The sequence below is a fragment of the Mobula birostris genome, chromosome 7 (assembly GCF_030028105.1).
Source record: "Mobula birostris isolate sMobBir1 chromosome 7, sMobBir1.hap1, whole genome shotgun sequence".
Lineage (NCBI taxonomy): Eukaryota > Metazoa > Chordata > Chondrichthyes > Myliobatiformes > Myliobatidae > Mobula > Mobula birostris.
The window spans coordinates 152,779,491-152,796,705 of NC_092376.1; the positions used below are offsets into that span (position 1 = coordinate 152,779,491).

A 17,215-nucleotide genomic window follows, 5' to 3' on the forward strand; every position below is an offset into this window, starting at 1 on the left:
CTCCATGAAGCTGTCTGTCAGTCTACATCGGGTCTCATCACTACATAGGAGGCCACACCGGGAGCATAGGATACAGTAGATGACCCCGACAGACTCACTGGTGAACTGTCGCCTCACCCAGAAGGACAGTTTAGGGTTCTGAATGGTAGTGAGGGAAGAGGTGTAGGGGCAGGTGTGGTATTTGTTCCACCTGCAAGGATAAGTGCCAGGAGAGAGATCAGTGGGGAGGGACGAATGGACAAAGGGAGCGATCCCTATGGAAAGTGGAAAGTGTGAGGGAAAGGGGTAATCCCTCTGGAGATGGCCAAATGTACCAGGAATTATGTGCTGGACACGGAGGCTGATGGGGTGATAGGTGAAGACAAGAAGAATCTCATCCCTGGTGGCAGGTGGCAGGGTTTCCAGAACTAAATAGATGTCTTCCTCCTTCAGAGAAAGGGGCTTTCCTTCCTCCACCATCAACACTGCCCTCTCTCGCACCACTTCCATTTCACGCACATCTGCCCTCACCCCATCCTCCTGCCACCTCACCAGGGACAGGCCTGCTGTATATCAATGAGAACCAGCATAGATTGGGAGACCGCACCTATGCTCCGACAGCCAGAAAAAGCAGGATCTCCCAGTGGCCATCCATTTTAATTCTACTTTCCATTCCCATTCCGAAGTATCAGTCCAGGGCCTCCTCTACCGCCGCAATGAGGCTACACTCAGTTTAGAGGAGCAACACCTTATATTCCGTCTGGGAAGTCTCCAAACTGATGGCATGAACATTGATTTCTGGAACTCCTAGTAAATGCTCCCTCCACTTCTCCTTCACCACTCCCCATTCCCATTTCCCTCTCTTACCTTATCTCCCTACCTGCCCATCACCTTCCTCTGGTGCTCCTCCCCATTTCCTTTCTTCCATGGCCTTCTGTCCTCTCCTATCAGAATCCCCTTCTACAGCCCTTTTCTTTCACCAATCAACTTCCCAACTCTTTACTTCAGCCCTCTCCCTCTCCTGGTTTCACCTATCACCTACTATTTTGTACCTCTTCCTCTCCTCCTTCCACCTTCTTACTCCGACTTCTAATCTCTTTTATCCAGTCCTGATGCAGGGTCTCAGTCCAAAAAGTTGACTGTTTACTCTTTTCCATAGATGCTGCCTGGCCTACTGAGTTCCTTTAGCTTTTTGTGAGTATTATGCTATGTAAACTCTAGGCAATTTAGAGAAAACCCCCCCTTACACAAAGTTTCCATTAGAATTAGCTTACAAGTGAAAAAATGCTCCACTTTGGTGCCAGTCTCAAGAAAGGCACTTCCATCTACTATTACATAAGGAATTCATAGAGCATTCCTTCTCTTACTCCTCATCATCTTAGGGTACAACCATTCCAAAGTTCGACTGCTGGAGTTGTTGCTGGAGCTGCCTTGATTTGTCCTACAGTTGGTGCAGAACTTTTATCTGAAACACCTGTTACATGTCCAGCAGTTCCTTCTTACTTTATACTTTTATACTTCATACTTTATTGTCGCCAAACAATTGATACTAGAACGTACAATCATCACAGCGATATTTCATTCTATGCTTCCCTCTCCCTGGATGACAAACCGATAGTAAATATTAAAAAATTAAATTGTAAGTCATAAATAGAAAATAGAAAAATGGAAAGTAAGGTAGTGCAAAAAAACCGAGATACAGGTCCAGATATTTGGAGGGTACAGCCCAGATCCAGGTCAGGATCCGTTCAGCAGTCTTATCACAGTTGGAAAGAAGCTGTTCCCAAATCTGACCGTACGAGTCTTCAAGCTCCTGAGCCTTCTCCCGGAGGGAAGAGGGACGAAAAAGGTGTGTTGGCTGGGTGGGTCATGTCCTTGATTATTCTGGCAGCACTGCTCCGACAGCGTGCGTTGCAAAGTGAGTCCACGGACAGAAGATTGGTTTGTGTGATCTGCTGCGCCGTGTTCACGATCTTCTGCAGCTTCTTTCAGTCTTGGACAGGACAACTTCCATACCAGGTTGTGATGCACCCTAGAAGAATGCTTTCTATGGTGCATCTATAAAAAATAGTGAGGGTTTTAGGGGACAGGCCAAATTTCTTTAGTTTTCTCAGGCACTGGTAGGCCTTCTTGGCAGTGGACTCTGCTTGGTTGGACCAAGTCAGGTCATTTGTGATATTGACCCCGAGGAACTTAAAGCTTTTGACCTGTTCCACTTGCGCACCACCGATGTAAATTGGGTCATGCGGTCTGCTACTCCTTCTGAAGTCAACAACAAATTCCTTCATCTTGCTGACATTGAGGGATAGGTTATTATCTTCGCACCATGCCACCAGGTTCTTAATTTCCTCTCTGCACTCAAACTCATCATTACCCGAGATACAGCCTACAATTGTTGTGTCATCAGTAAACTTATATACTGAGTTCGATGGAAGCTTGGCTACACAATCATGGGTGTACAGTGAGTACAGCGGGGGGCTGAGTACACAGACTTGTGAGGCACCGGTGCTCAGAGTGTTTGTAGAGGAGAGCTTGTCCCCTATTTTCACAGCCTGGATTCTGTCTGTGAGGAAGTTGAAGATCCAGCTGCAGATCTGAGTGCTAAGGCCCAGGTTCCGGAGCTTAGGAATCAGTTTATTTGGAATGATGGTATGAAAGGCAGAGCTGTAATCAATGAAAAGGAGCCTTACATATGCATCTTTATTCTCCAGGTGTTCTGAGGAGGAATGTAGGGCCAGAGAGATGGCATCTGCTGTTGACCTGTTGCTCCAGTAGGCGAACTGCAAAGTGTCGAAGTTGACCGGTAGGCTATGGTTGATGTGTGCCATTACCAATCGCTCGAAGCACTTCATAGCAATTGATGTCAGAGCCACAGGACGATAGTCATTCAGGCATGCCACCTTGCTCTTCTTCAGCACTGGGATTATCGTTGCCTTCTTAAAACACGAGGGGATCTTAGACTGAAGCAAGGAGCAGTTGAAGATGTCAGCAAACTCTCCAGCTAGCTCGCTTGCGCAGGCCCGGAGAACCCGTCCCGGGACGCCATCTGGGCCCGTCGCCTTCCTTGGATTTATCTTCAGGAAGGCCCTTCTAACGTCCTCCTCGGTGATGATGAATCTCGATGCCACCAGGTCCGGTTCATCCGGAGGGAGCGGGACGCTCCTCTTCTGTTCAAATCTTGCGTAGAATACATTAAGTTTGTCAGGAAGAAAAGCGCCACAGTTATTGATATTCCCAGCCTTTTCTTTGCATCCTTTCTGCCTCCTTTTTGTCTGATGAAACCTGTCTATCTCTGGAAGAGCTTCTTTCTCGGAATCTCCTGAAGGGCGACCTTATTCTCTTTCTGCTCTTTGATTCATGTTCTTTTTCGCTTCTAGCATTCATGACCTCGCTCATGCCTGTAATCTGCTGAATTTTCTTTTGCATGGTGACATCACTTATGCCATAGGTACCATACGTGCCACAGTGCTCTTGTGCCTGTCCTCACTAGCAAGAGAAGAAGAGCAAGTAGATACTTCTGTTGGATTTGAATACTGTGTCCACAACCTGGTAGAAAAAGGGATGAAGGATGTTAAAAAAAAACTTATTCAACAACATAAATACCTAAACTTCTGAGGCCATTTTCTTTTTTGTGGCACAAACCATCATAATACCATTGTGCTTCAGTCAAAAGTTTTTTGTCTAGTATATATAACAATTAAGTAGTATCAAAACATAAATGTTTAAAATGAGTATCTTTTGCTACCCATTATGAATCATAGAACTGAATCCTACAGCTCATGACACCTATTAGAAATTACAGATTATGTAATTCAAATTCTAATGAAAAGTTTATTATCTTCTGTATCACTGAATTGCTGTCTTTTTCTTCTTCTGAATATGGTGCTGGGATATGTTTCCACAACTATAAATCACAATTTAATACCTAGGTCATGTAACCATTACTCAAAATGAACTTTGACATTGACTTCCAATTGGCCATTGGATTTAAAAACTTTATCACAGAGTGCTCACAATTTTACACTTACCAAATAAACATATCTGATAGCAACCTCAAATAATTTGTCCTTGCAACCCAGAAACACTAGGATAAATTTCAGGATCACTCCGTTTGTGTAAATTGAGACTTTGCCTGACTTTGCCTCCACTAACCGGAATAAATCTGCTGAGTGATATACAGTGAGTACCTCAGGTTTTTTTTATCTTCTGTGTTTTTTTGTGCTGCATCAGACCCTGGGTAATGAGGTTCATTCTCCTTACATTTGTGTACAGTAAACAACATTAAACAAACTTAAATGATAGAACAAAATCTGTTCATTTGCAATGCGCACCAATTTCCACACTTAACAATGTGTGGATAATGCATTACCTTTTCCAGTAAGGTTTGCCTCATTAAAAATGCAGTAAGTGGTGTAATTTTTTTATAAAGTACAAACTTCTATAGCTTGAAATCATGCAATTTGTTCTCAATATTTACACAGAAAGGAAATAGAATACCACTCATTATACTATAGATTATTGTCAAATAAATGCTAGGAAGTTATAAAATATCTTAATGGTCACTTGAAGCACAGTTTTGTTTTTGCCAATAGGTCTGCTGAAATAGAGCTAAAACTTTATCATGATTAAGGGTCTATCTGCTCAAAAAAAGTGAACTAAACTGACCCTTGTTGTTTTCTTTATAACTTCCACTCATCACCTCCCAGCTTCTTACTTCATCCACCCTCCCCTCCTCCCCCCACACTTGATTTCACCTATCACCTGCCAGATGCACTCCTTCCCCTTACCCCACCTTCTCATTCTGGCCTCTGCCCCCTTCCTTTCCAGTCCTGATGAAGGGTCTTGGCCCAAACTGTTTATTTCCCTCCATAAATGCTGCCTGACTTGCTGAAATCCTCTAGCATTTATGCGTGTTGGACAAGATTTCCAGCATCTGCAAAATCTCTTGTGACCAGGAATAAATTATTGAGCTTACTCAATTTTCGTCAGAGACTACAATTGTATTAGGCTTCATTTTTAGAACACATGAATAAATAGATTGGGTTTAGTTCAGAACAAATCATAGAAAAATTACAGTACAGGAACAAACATTTTGTCCATTACATCTATGTCAACCTCTGGAACAGCAATCTGGTCACCTTCAACCCCCTACTCTTGCCTTACAGCCAAAATCTTTCTCTTAAGTCTCTTTTCAATTTCTATTTGAAAGTCCTGGTTGATTCTTCTTCCACCCACCTGTTGAGTCGGTGAGTTCCAGATCATAAAGACTTCCTGAATTAAAAAAAGATATTTTTCACATAACCCTTGTCAAACTTTTAAATCTGTATTCTCAAGTTTTTCAACCATCCACTAATGAAAGCAGCTTTATTATGGTTTACTCCACCTAAAATTCTCTGAAATCTCTTTCTGGCCCAGCCAGGTTCAGTGCAAGTGTGCTGGGACCTTGGTCGATAATTCCAAGACATACATCCAGTATAGTAGATTTCAGCTTTATAGTATAGTATAGTAGATTTCAGCTTTATAGTATAGTATAGTAGATTTCAGCTTTATAAAATTATGCCAATGTCATTAAGATATTTAAATTGATAAGCCTCCACCAGGACACCATTACAAAGATTCCCCTCAACACCTTCTGCTTCAATGAGAATGGTCTTAGTTTCTCTATTCGAATCCTGATAGCTGAAACCACTCAAAACTAGAATGATTTGTTTCTGCATCCTCTCAGTGTTTCAGATACTTTCCAAAATTTGACAACTACAGCTGGACACAATGCTCTAAGAGCTGGGGTTTTATAGGAATTAAACACAACTTTCCTGCTTTTGTGTTCACAAAATGCTGGAGGAACTCAGCAGGCCCGGCAGCATCTATGGAAAAGAGTCCTGCCGAAGGGTTTTGGCCCGAAACGTCAACTGTTCTCTTTTCCACAGATGCTGCCTGGCCTGCTGAGTTCCTCCAGCATTTTGTGTGTTTTGCTTGGATTTCTGGCATCTGCAGATTTTTTCTGGTTTGTGATTTGTTCTCACGCTTCTATGTATGATGGTCAACTTATAAATATCTGAATCGGACCCTAAATCTCACATATGCATTTCATTGAAATGTGACAGGTGGTAGCAGACAACTTGCCTTCTAATAGAGGCTTATCAATGTAAATATATTGCCCTTACTTGAGCCAGTAAAAGAGAACCTATGCTAATGATCTTCCAAACTCTGAAGGCAAATGACATGCCCCAAAAGACAACTGTAACATGGAGATCATGGTGTGGAATCCCTGGCTCTGAAATACTGCAAACTAAAGGCAAAGCTAACAGAGGGCTTTACCTACTGTCAAAGTGTCATTAATTTTAATGACACAAAATTACAAAATTAGAAACTTGAAGTCATTAAAAACAAAAACTGAAAAAATATAATTTTTAGGGAATCAATGATCTGTTTTTTCCTGGATTTTTGCTATAGTATCACTATTCTATTAAAACAGCAAGAGGTTTTGCTAAAATACAAGCAATTCTCCTTTACACTTACAGGATGTAAACATTTCATGAGAATGGAACTCAATAACAAGAAATATCCTTTAGAACAAAAATGGATAAAACAATTACCAAATGATGGAGTTGATAATTTTTTGCGTGAGTTGCTTGAAGGTACTGCCGGCAATTGCAGGGTTTGGCTCATTCGTTGCTGTACTTGGTGCTTTCCGTGCTGACCAGATGACCTTGTAATTACTGGGGACATGTCTGAGCTTTTATACGACCACCGTTCACCGAAGTTCTTGCTTACTGTCACAAAACAAAAGCAAATAATAGCAGCACCTGACTCCAAAAGTCATTCGGTATGATTTAATCAAGATAATTAATGTCATGTAGGTGTGTTAAATAATAACCTGAGAAACTTCAAGAAAGCGTAGCGTTACTTGGGCTGCACTGAAACACAATCCAATACAGCCAGTATATATTTTAGTTTAAAATTACTATTTCTTGCTAATTTAAGAAATGAACCAATTTTATTTATGAATGTTTGGATTGCATCAGCATTATTTGATAATTCCATTCAATTCAGAATTATAGTTCTTTAACATATCACAGTTTTATATGAAATATTCACTTATATTTGCTCTAGGTATGACACCAGTTGTAAAATAAAAATAAAATTATCATTATTAATTCTCATTAAGCTCCCAGTATAATACCAGCATTGTGCTCCATTTAATTTTTATCTCCACTGAAAATCCACTTGATTTCATTTCATTACTAAAGATTCCACTACAGACACAACCACCTGATGGCAGTATGCTGTTGCGGCCAATGGGCAGAATTTTTAATAGCACTTTCGCACAACATTAATGTGTTATTGCTCTTGCTTCAATCACTTATGAAAGGTCAGTCCACTTTGCAATTTAGCCTTTAACCTCCTCATCCGTGATTCTGAAAGTGTAACTTCAACATGCAAAAAAGCATGGAAAATCAATGTTCATTTAAATATATTTTCATTTTTCATTTCCTGCACATTTTTAACAATACACCTGCTTGAGCAGAGAGGTTAAATAGAAAATGGACTCCTTTCCCCCTGTGATTTCCAGCTACAGTAAGCTACTATGTGGCAGCTGAATAAGAAATATGAAGGTATTCATGGCTTTCAGATTTTCTTCAACTGAGTCTATACTTGCAGACTTCCATGATTAATACTGTATCTCATCTAGTGAAAAGGTAAAAGCATGTGATGGTATAATCTTGTAGCTCTGTTATACAGTCATGCTGTGTTGTCATAAAATAAAATTAAAATTATGCCCTCTGTTATAACCGATGACTATTTTATATGCAGTTCCTTTTGGTTTAAAGACCGAAAATGAACTATAATTGATCATTTACACACAGCGAGCTGAGAATGACCAACTTATTTAATTAATATCAAGTAAAAGGTAAATATTGGCCAGGTGTACAGGATATGGTGCTGTCCTCTTAGTTCAGTAAATCTAGTTGGTTGAGAGGTGAGCGATGCAGATCAAACAGCTTGATGTATGATTCCCTGCCATTGATGATATGGAGAACACGCTATAATTGAATTAGAATGGACAATAAGCCAGATTTCACCATAACCACCATCTAAATGTAATTGTATTTGATATTTGATATAAGGGAAGGCAGGCAGTTGGCATAATTCTCTTGAGATTGCTAACCGTCATTATATCAGTAAAGGATAAATTATTACCTAATTGGGCAAATACTGATATTAATCTTTATCTATCAAATCCTCTTTCAAAAGTGGGTCAGGAAATTGAGAAGAGGGAAAAAAAAACAGCTGTTGTACATAAACAGATAATTTGCTTGTTGATGATTCTAATTTAATAAATCCCAAGCCCAAATAAATGGTGGAAGTTAATTGTTCTATATTTACTTCCGGAAAAAAAGTCTTCTGTATCTGAATAAAACTGAATATCATGAATGGCAAAAACTATTCCTGCTTAAAATTATTTTCAAATAATAAATTGCTAAATGTTTTTTCATTAACAATTCAAAACAATTAATCACTGGAGTTCACTCACATGTGCTATAGGCTGGCTCACATTGCAACGACATCATTTGAATGTTTTCTTCATTTGTCTCCACGTTTAGGTTTGAGAGATACTGCTTAACCTTTCGAGCCATTTGTGCACCCTCATAAAGCTTCTTAGCATTGAGCAGGGAGCTTCGGCGTACTCGCTTCTTATGACCTCCGCCTTGGACTGAATCTAACACGTTGGAATTTGTGCTGCCTTGACTTAATGACCTGTCCAAAGGGAAGAAGCAGAAATCAAAATGCAGCCAGGTTTTCTCAGCGGTTATAGAAACTAGCGCATGCAGTGAATGAGTGGAGGATGTTAGTTCATGGCACCTGCCGCCACTTCATCAGCATCACATGCCCACAGTAACAACAGAGAAAGATTTGTGAATAACAGACCTTACAATGGCACAGGAATAATTGCGATGAGTTAATAGATAACAGGATACCGAGAAAAATTTTAAGCAATATAGTTCCTCTTGACCATACTAAAGAAAATTTATATAGGTAACATAGTCTATGTAAATTAATAGGAGATTTGCTTTTATTTACTGAACTACAAACACTGACACTGCAAACCACCTGGTGGTCAGCTTGATACTTCTAAGGATGATTAGAAAGTTCTTGAACACTCCTTTCCTCAACCAGCACAAATAAAAACAGATAAAGGTCCTCCCCAGTTTATGAACACCTGACTTATGCACATCCCGTACAGACGATTGAGTGTTTGGGAGTCTTTGGGTATATTAAAGGCACAGATTGATAGCTTCTTCAATGGCAAGGGAGAAGGTGAGTGAATGTGGTTAAATGGCAGAATAAATGTGATGGCCAATTGGCCTAATTCTGCTCACATAATCTAAAACATTTTTAACAATTGTGTGGCATCCAAGCCCCTTTTACTAAGGCAATACAGGTCAATGCTGGAAAAGTTCAAAAAAAACAGGAACACAGCTCTACATTCAATACAATCATACCCTCAGTTCTAATTAATGAGCTCAAAAACCTAAGCCTCTGTACTTCCTTCTGCAACTGGATCCTTGAATTCCTCACCAGGTGACCACAGTCTGTGAGGATCAAAAATAACATCTCCTCCTCGCTGGCAATCAACACTGGTGCACCTCAGGGATGAGTTCTTAGCCCACTGCTCTATTCACTCTACACCCACAATTGTGTGCCTAGGCACAGCTCAAACACCATGCTAATGATACAACTATGGCCAGCAAAATTTCAAATGGTGATGAGGAGGCGTTCAGGAATGAGGTAGGTCAGCTGGCTGTGTGGTATCATAGCAACAACAATGCACTCAGCGTCAGTGAGACCAAGGAATTGGTTGCAGACTTTAGGAAGAGGAAGTCAAGGGAACACACATCAGTCCTCAGTGAAGAATCAGAACTGGAAAGGATGAGCAGTTTCAAAACCCTGGGTGTCAACATCTCTGAAGGTCTATCCTGGGCCCAACATATTGATGCAATTACAAAGAAGGCATGACAATGGCTGTATTTCATTAGGAGTTTGAGGAGAATAAATATGCCACCATACATATTTGCAAATTTCTACAGATGTACTGTGGAGAACATTCTTTCTGGTTGCATCACCATCTGGTATGGAGGGGCCACTGCACAGGATCATAAAAAAGCTGCAGAAAGTTGTAAACTTACCCAGTTCCATCATGGGCACTAGCCTCCCCATCATAGAGAACATCTTCAAAAGGTGATGCCTCAAAAAGGCGGCATTCATCATTAAGGACCCCCATCACTCAGGACATGGCCTCTTAGATCATAAGAGCATAAGACATGGGAACAGAATTAGGTCATTTGGCCCAATGAGTCTGCTCCACCATTCAATCAAGGCTGATCCTTTTCTCCCCTCCTCAGCCCCACTCCCCGGCTTTCTCCCCATAACCTTTGATGCCGTGTCCAATCAAGAACCTATCAAGCTCTGCCTTAAATTCACCCAACGACCTTGCCTCCACAGCCGCCTGTGGTAATAAATTCCACAAATTCACCCCCCTCTTCTAAGTGCTACCATCGAGGAGGTACAGGATCCTGAAGACACACACTCAGCGTTTTAGAAACAGCTCCATCAGATTCCTGAATAGACAGTGAACCAAGAGACACCACCTCAGCATTTTCCCTCTCCTTTTGCTCGGCTTATTTTCCTTTATATATGTATTCTTATTGTAATTTATATTTTTATTATGTCCTGCAATGTATTATGTATTACTACAAAATAACACATTCCACAATATATGCCATTAATATTAAACCTAATTCTGATACTATATTACTCCAACCCTACTGCTGTTACACCTTTTTATGCAAATTTCTTACCTAACTGTTCCTTTAATTTCCACTCATTACTGGGAGGCCTAAAGAATATCCCCTGTGAATGATTCCTCTCTCTCTTGCTCCTAATTTCTACCCACATGGTCTCACAGGATAATCCTTACAATACATCCTCTGTAACTACAGCTGCTATATCCTCCCCAGTCTGTAGGGAGAACTGTCCTCTTCTATCATGTCTGAAACTGCATTACCATGGAAAAATAAGCTATCATTTTTCCCTTTCCTCAATCACATTTCCATGATTGTTAACATCATGATTCCCAGTGCTGATTCATGCTCTTAGCTCATGTTTTATCCAGTAAATCCAGTAAAGTAAATTCAGTTGAGACCTACCAGACTTCTCATGCTACCAAACCTGTTTCTGTCTGCTCTTCCTACTAGATTGCTTGTTTTATCCTCTACACTAGGGGTTCCCAACCTGGCTCCATGGACCCCTTACTTAATGGTATCGGTCCATGGCATAAACAGGCGTTGGGAACCTCTGCTCCACATCTATACATGCTATTTATTAAAAGTGTCTTAGGTCAGTAGATGTCCCATCACTCATAAAAAATATCAACACTATCATATGAGAACACTCAGTCCTCCTTTATTGTCATTTATAAATGCATTCACGTTTCTCTGCAATGTTTCTCTGGACTGATATCACAGAAAACAGGACAAACCAAAGACTAACACTGACAGAACCACATAATTATAACATATAGTTACAGCAGTGCAAAGCAATACCATAATTTGATGAAGAACAAACCATGGGCATGGTAAAAAAAAAAAGTCTCAAAGTCCCCGAGTCGATCGACTCTCGAGTTCCCGATAGCAGGTGGGAAAAGGGAGAAATTCCCTGCCATAAACCTCCAGGCACCGTCAACTTGCCAATGCCTTGGAAGCAGCCGACCACAGCCGACACTGAGTCCATCCACCCGAAAACTTCAAGCCTCCGACCAGCCCCTCCGATACAGCCTCCCGAGCGCCATCCTCTGCCGAGCGCCTTCGACCTAGCCCCGGCCGCTGAGACAAGCAAAGCTGAGGATTCAGGGCCTTCTGCTCCAGAGATTCTGGTTACTACACAGTAGCAGCGGCAGCAAAGCGGGCATTTCAGAAGTTTACCAGATGTTCCTCCGTACTCTCACGTCCGTCAGAATTGTACACGGTCCCCTACTTGACGGATTACAGATATCATTCACCAGAGAGGCCACGCGTGCTGCTGTCGCGCCGACATCTTCTTCTCCTCCTCCTCCTCAAATAGATATAAAATTATTCACCATTAATTCAGTTGCAAAGCACAAAATTTACTGAAAAATACTCTTTTTTTGCAAAATAAATGCACAAGCTCAGACACAATTTTAAAAAAAAACATAAAATGGATCTAAAGTTATCCATCATGAATACAATTGCAAAACACAAAATTTACTGCAAAATGCTCTTCACTTGTAAAACAAATGCATAAGCCCAGGCACAGTCTTAAAAAAAATTTAGAGTTTATATATTTTTTTAAAAATTGCATGCATTGTTTTGTTGTAAAAGGCATTTAGTTGAAGTAGTTTAGAAGTTATTCTGTAATATAACAATATTATAAGGGGACAGGTGGGATGGGTATTAGGTTAAGTGAGACATGCTATTTTACAGGGCAGGCAGTTGTGAGGAGGATGCAGAGCTGTTATGTGCCAAAACCTCAGCACCTATGCACAGACTACTTACCCCAAACTCCTCCATCTCTTCTTCCTGTAAGTGAGAGCCATGAACATTGAAGCATGTGTTCAGAGAGAAAGGTAGAAAAGATAAACCAGTTCAGAAGAGAAAGAGGACGAGGGGAAGAGTGCAGTACAAGGGAACAGAGAGTTCTATAAAACTGGCACTACTATTCATATTATCAAATCAAAAAGATCTGATCTAATCAGAACATACTATTGATATCAAAAAATAAATAGCTGGACGATCTCTGCAGGTCATGCAGCATCTGTGGGGCCATAGAGTCGATATTTCACGTCAATTTTCTGCATCATTACTGACAAGGCAGAGGGAGGAAAGCCAGTATATAGAAGTGACAGGATTGGAAAGGGTAAATTCGGAGGTTATTGGGTGATGGGTGGATTCAGGTAAAGGAACCAGGTGAGGAAGAGATAGGAAAGGTAAACCAAGGATAAGAAATCCACGTAGATAGGAATGTGGAAGACTTGCAAATGGAGCCAGGTTGGAGGGGGGTGTAATGTGTCTACGTAATGAGGGGGAATGGAGGAAAGGATGGGAAAGATGAATAAAGGCAGGTAGGCCCTAGGTGGGAATCAGAAAGGAATACAAGGAGACTGCGTTTGTTGTCAACTTCTAGCCTCTGTCTCAACCATTTCCTTTGCCCTCTCCCAACCTGTCTACATCTCCCTAAAAAAAACCTACTTTTTCCTACTTCTTATATTTTCACTTATCACTCACAGTACTCAGCCTGTGTCTCATCTCTCCCACCTCCCCATGGCTCTACCTGCTCATCTTCTCATATGCTCCACCTATCACCTTACAGCCTTTGTCTCACCCTTCCCTCTCACTTCTGTATATTGGTTGTGTTCCCCTTTACCCCAACCCCTTCCCAACCGAAACAGCAACAAATCCATTTTACCTCCGCAGATGCTGTTTGACCTGCTAAGTTCTTCCAGTAGTTTATTTTTTGCTCAAGATTCCAGCATCTGCAGACTCTTGGCCTGATATACTACTCTTATGTTGCATACAAACTAGTGAATAGTTATAATCCTACAACTATTCCAGACTGAAAGCTGGATTTTAACTGAATGAAAGAAAAAGTTCAAGATGCGCACTATAAAGATTTTAAAACAAATCGCATTCTCTTGTGGCCTTGTAGGTATTAGAGTGAGAAGGAATGCAAGATTGAAGCAGGATAACAGACCATTCTAGATTCTGCAAAACCTATTTCCTAGCTTTGTGGTTGACTTTACTTAGTTTCAAGTCCTCTTGGCTAAACCTGTTCCCTAAAAGTACATTCCATTCAATTAACCCAATAATCTAAATATAATGAAAGAAAAAATATTTTGTACATGGAATCTTTCAGCGAACCATGAGAGCAGTACTGTATTACGGAATCAAAAGTTGAATGATCCATTTTTATTACATCATGATTTGGGGCAATGGTATTTTGACCATGGAAGTTGCGTCCCAGCTGTGTATGAGATACACAGGTCAGGGCAGTACGACATAGAGAGCAAGCTGTTGCCTATGTAGCAGGCTCCCTCTCTCCATGCAGCTGATGAATCCAAAGGAACGGCAAAGACCACTGAAGTTTGGGACCATCGTGGTCACAGGAGTTACCAGTCAGTGTTGAGCTTAACCCAGGACTGCCTTGAGGACTTCAGCTCCAGATTCTTCCTCAGGGTTTACTCCCGAAACTTTCCTCAATAGTGGGTATTGCCGAAAGGCAAAGGAGGTTTGAGATCAGAGTTTTTCTTCACCTAGATGAGTTGTCAAGCCCCATCTGACTGGTTTTAAGGTGCCAATAGCCTGCCTTTGCACCTTCTCCTGTCAGTAGAAATGGTTCCGAATAGCTTAGTAGCTAAGCCACACGAGAAGGCCAGGAGCTGGACTTGGTTGTCAGAGGCTATTTGAGATGCTCACCATAGAGGGCATTTAATAGGTAATATGAGCTTATCCCCACTACCACTTCCAGCTATAACAACGTTAAGGAACCAGTGCATCTTTTAATTTTAAGATCAAATTCTAACAAAAAAAAAAGGGTAGTACCTCTTTGTGCAAAATAAAACTGGAATACAGGGCACAAACTTTCAAATTGCCTCAATATCTTATGGTCTTTTGAATGAATTTCCATTTCTCCTTCAAGGGTAATTTCATTTACAATGAAGTAAAATCTAGTGTCAATAAAAGAAATGAAGAACTGCCTCATTAAAGATCCTACAGTCCTTTTGTTTTTCCTAAATTAGTACTCTCTACCAATTACTGCCAAGTTGAGAACAGCAGCTCTGGAAGGCAGCAATGACATGTTGTGCATTCACAGTAAAAAAAAATCATAGATGTAGTCAATGTATATGCATCTGCAATAAGCACAGCATTTCATTGATTTGGACCACGTATATCCAGAGGTGGAGTAATTTATTAAGAACTACGTGAAAATATTCTTCAGCCAGTTTATCTTCAATTTATTTTGTAGCTATTTGGATGCTGGAGGCCTGTGACTAGTGGAGTGCCGCAGGGACCGGTGCTGGGTCCCTTGTTGTTCGTCATCTATATCAATGATCTGAATGATAATGTGGAAAACTGGATCAGCAAATTTGCGGATAACACCAAGAATGGAGGTGTAGTGGACAGCGATGAAGGCTATCATGGCTTGCCAAGGGATCTAGATCAGCTGGAAAATTGGGCTGAAAAATGGCAGATGAAATTTAAAGCAGACCAGAGCGAGGAGTTGCACTTCGGTAGGACCAACCAGGGTGGTCTTACACAGTGAACGGTAGGGCTTAGGGATCTGGGAATGCAGGTCCATAATGTATTGAAAGTGGCATCATACATAGATAGGTTCATAAAGAAAGCTTTTGGCACATTGGCCTTCATAAATCAAGGAATTGAGTACAGGAGATGGGATGTTATGTTGATGTTGTATAAGATGTTGCTGGGGCTTAATTTGGAGTATTGTGTGATGTTTTGGTCACCTACCTACAGGAAAGATATAAATAAGGTTGATAGAGTACAGAGAAAGTTTACAAGGACGTTGCTGGGACTGTAGGACCTGAGTTATAAGGAAAGATTTAATAGGTTAGGACTTCATTCCTTAGAATATGGAAGACTGAGAGGAGATTTAATGGAGGTATACAAAATTAAATGTATAGAGCGGTTAAATGTAACCAGTCTCTCTCCATTGAAGTTGGGTGAGACTACCACCAGAGGTCATGGATTAAGGGTGAAAGGTGAAAAGTTTAAGGGAAACATGAGGGGGAGCTTCTTCACTTAGAGGGTCGTAGGGTGGTAAGAGTGTGGAACGAACTGCCAGCACAAATGGTGCATGCAAGCTCAATTTCAATGTTTAAGCCAAGTTTGGATAAGTACATGAATGGCAGGGGTAATGGAGGGATATGTCTCAGTGCAGGTTGATGGGTGTAGGTAGTTTAAATGGTTTTGGCATGGACTAGATAGGCCAAAGGGCTTGTTTCTGTGTTGTAGTTTTCTATGACTCTGTATGCAATTGTTTAAATGAAAATAAAGGTAGTTAATTTAGTTTACAAAATGAAATGATGTTAGATTGTGACACCTTATTTGCTTGTATTTCTAAATAGTTTAATCTTTGAAGTTGGGCATGTTATTGCTCATTTTGATCTGTCAAGCTCTTTGGGTAATTGTTTACTACAGCAATTATTTTTTATACCCAGGGTTAGCTTGATTTTTAAAAATCTTTTCTCTTAAATGTTTAATTAACAGCAAATTCTAATTCATTTTTATTGCTATCATTTAGTTCAAAAGCAAGCTCAACATCTAAAATCTAAATGCATTATCTCAAAGTCAGAAAAATAATCAGATTCAAAGTACCAACACTAATTGGGCGAATGCCAAAAAACACAATTATCAGTCCTTGTGAAATTTCAATGCAGCAATTACAACAATGGACAAATGAGTTGTTCCCACTTTTGCCATCAATCTCAACCATTTTACGAAGTAAACATTTCCATCCTATCTTCTTCAGGACAATGAAAGGGAATGGAGAAAAACAGAAGAGAAAAAGAAATGTGTCAATGGATATTCATGCTGAACTGGTGCATAAGTACTGGCCATTAGTTATACCTACCTCTACGCATACTGCTACGTTAACCACGGGACTGAGAAAACAGGTGGCTGACTGAAACTGAATGTGTAATGAGCAAACTAAAAGCAATACACATACTAGTTTAAAACAGAGGCTGTGGGGGAATTTCTAACAACTCTTGATAGATTATGGTTGAAAAAAATTGGCTATCTTCTTGGGGTCCACGTCTACAGATCCTTCAACTTGCCAGACAAGTTGATATGGTGGTTATGAAGGCATATGGTGTGTTGCTCGTCATTAGTCAGGGAGATTGAGTTTAGAGCCACAAGATAGCTCTATAAAACTCTGATTTCACATGTATTCCCACTTAGAATATTGTGTTCAGTTCTGGTCACCTAATTATAAGAATGACGTGGAAGCTTTAGAGACGATGTAGAGGAGGTCTACCAGAATGCTGCTTGGATTGAATGTCTTATGAGAATAGGTTGTGCAAACTAGGGCTTTGCTACTTTGGAGCAAAGGAGGATGAGAGGTGACTTGACAGAGGTGTATAAAATGATAAGAGACATAGATCAAGCGGACAGCCAGAGACTTTTTCCCAGGATGGAAA

At 40.5% G+C, this 17,215-nt stretch overlaps 1 pseudogene; it reads right to left on the minus strand.

Annotated features, from left to right (window-relative positions):
* Positions 1-3,727: 3,727 nt before the first annotated feature.
* Positions 3,728-17,215, minus strand: part of LOC140200976 (rap guanine nucleotide exchange factor 6-like) — a 39,137-nt pseudogene continuing 25,649 nt past the window's right edge.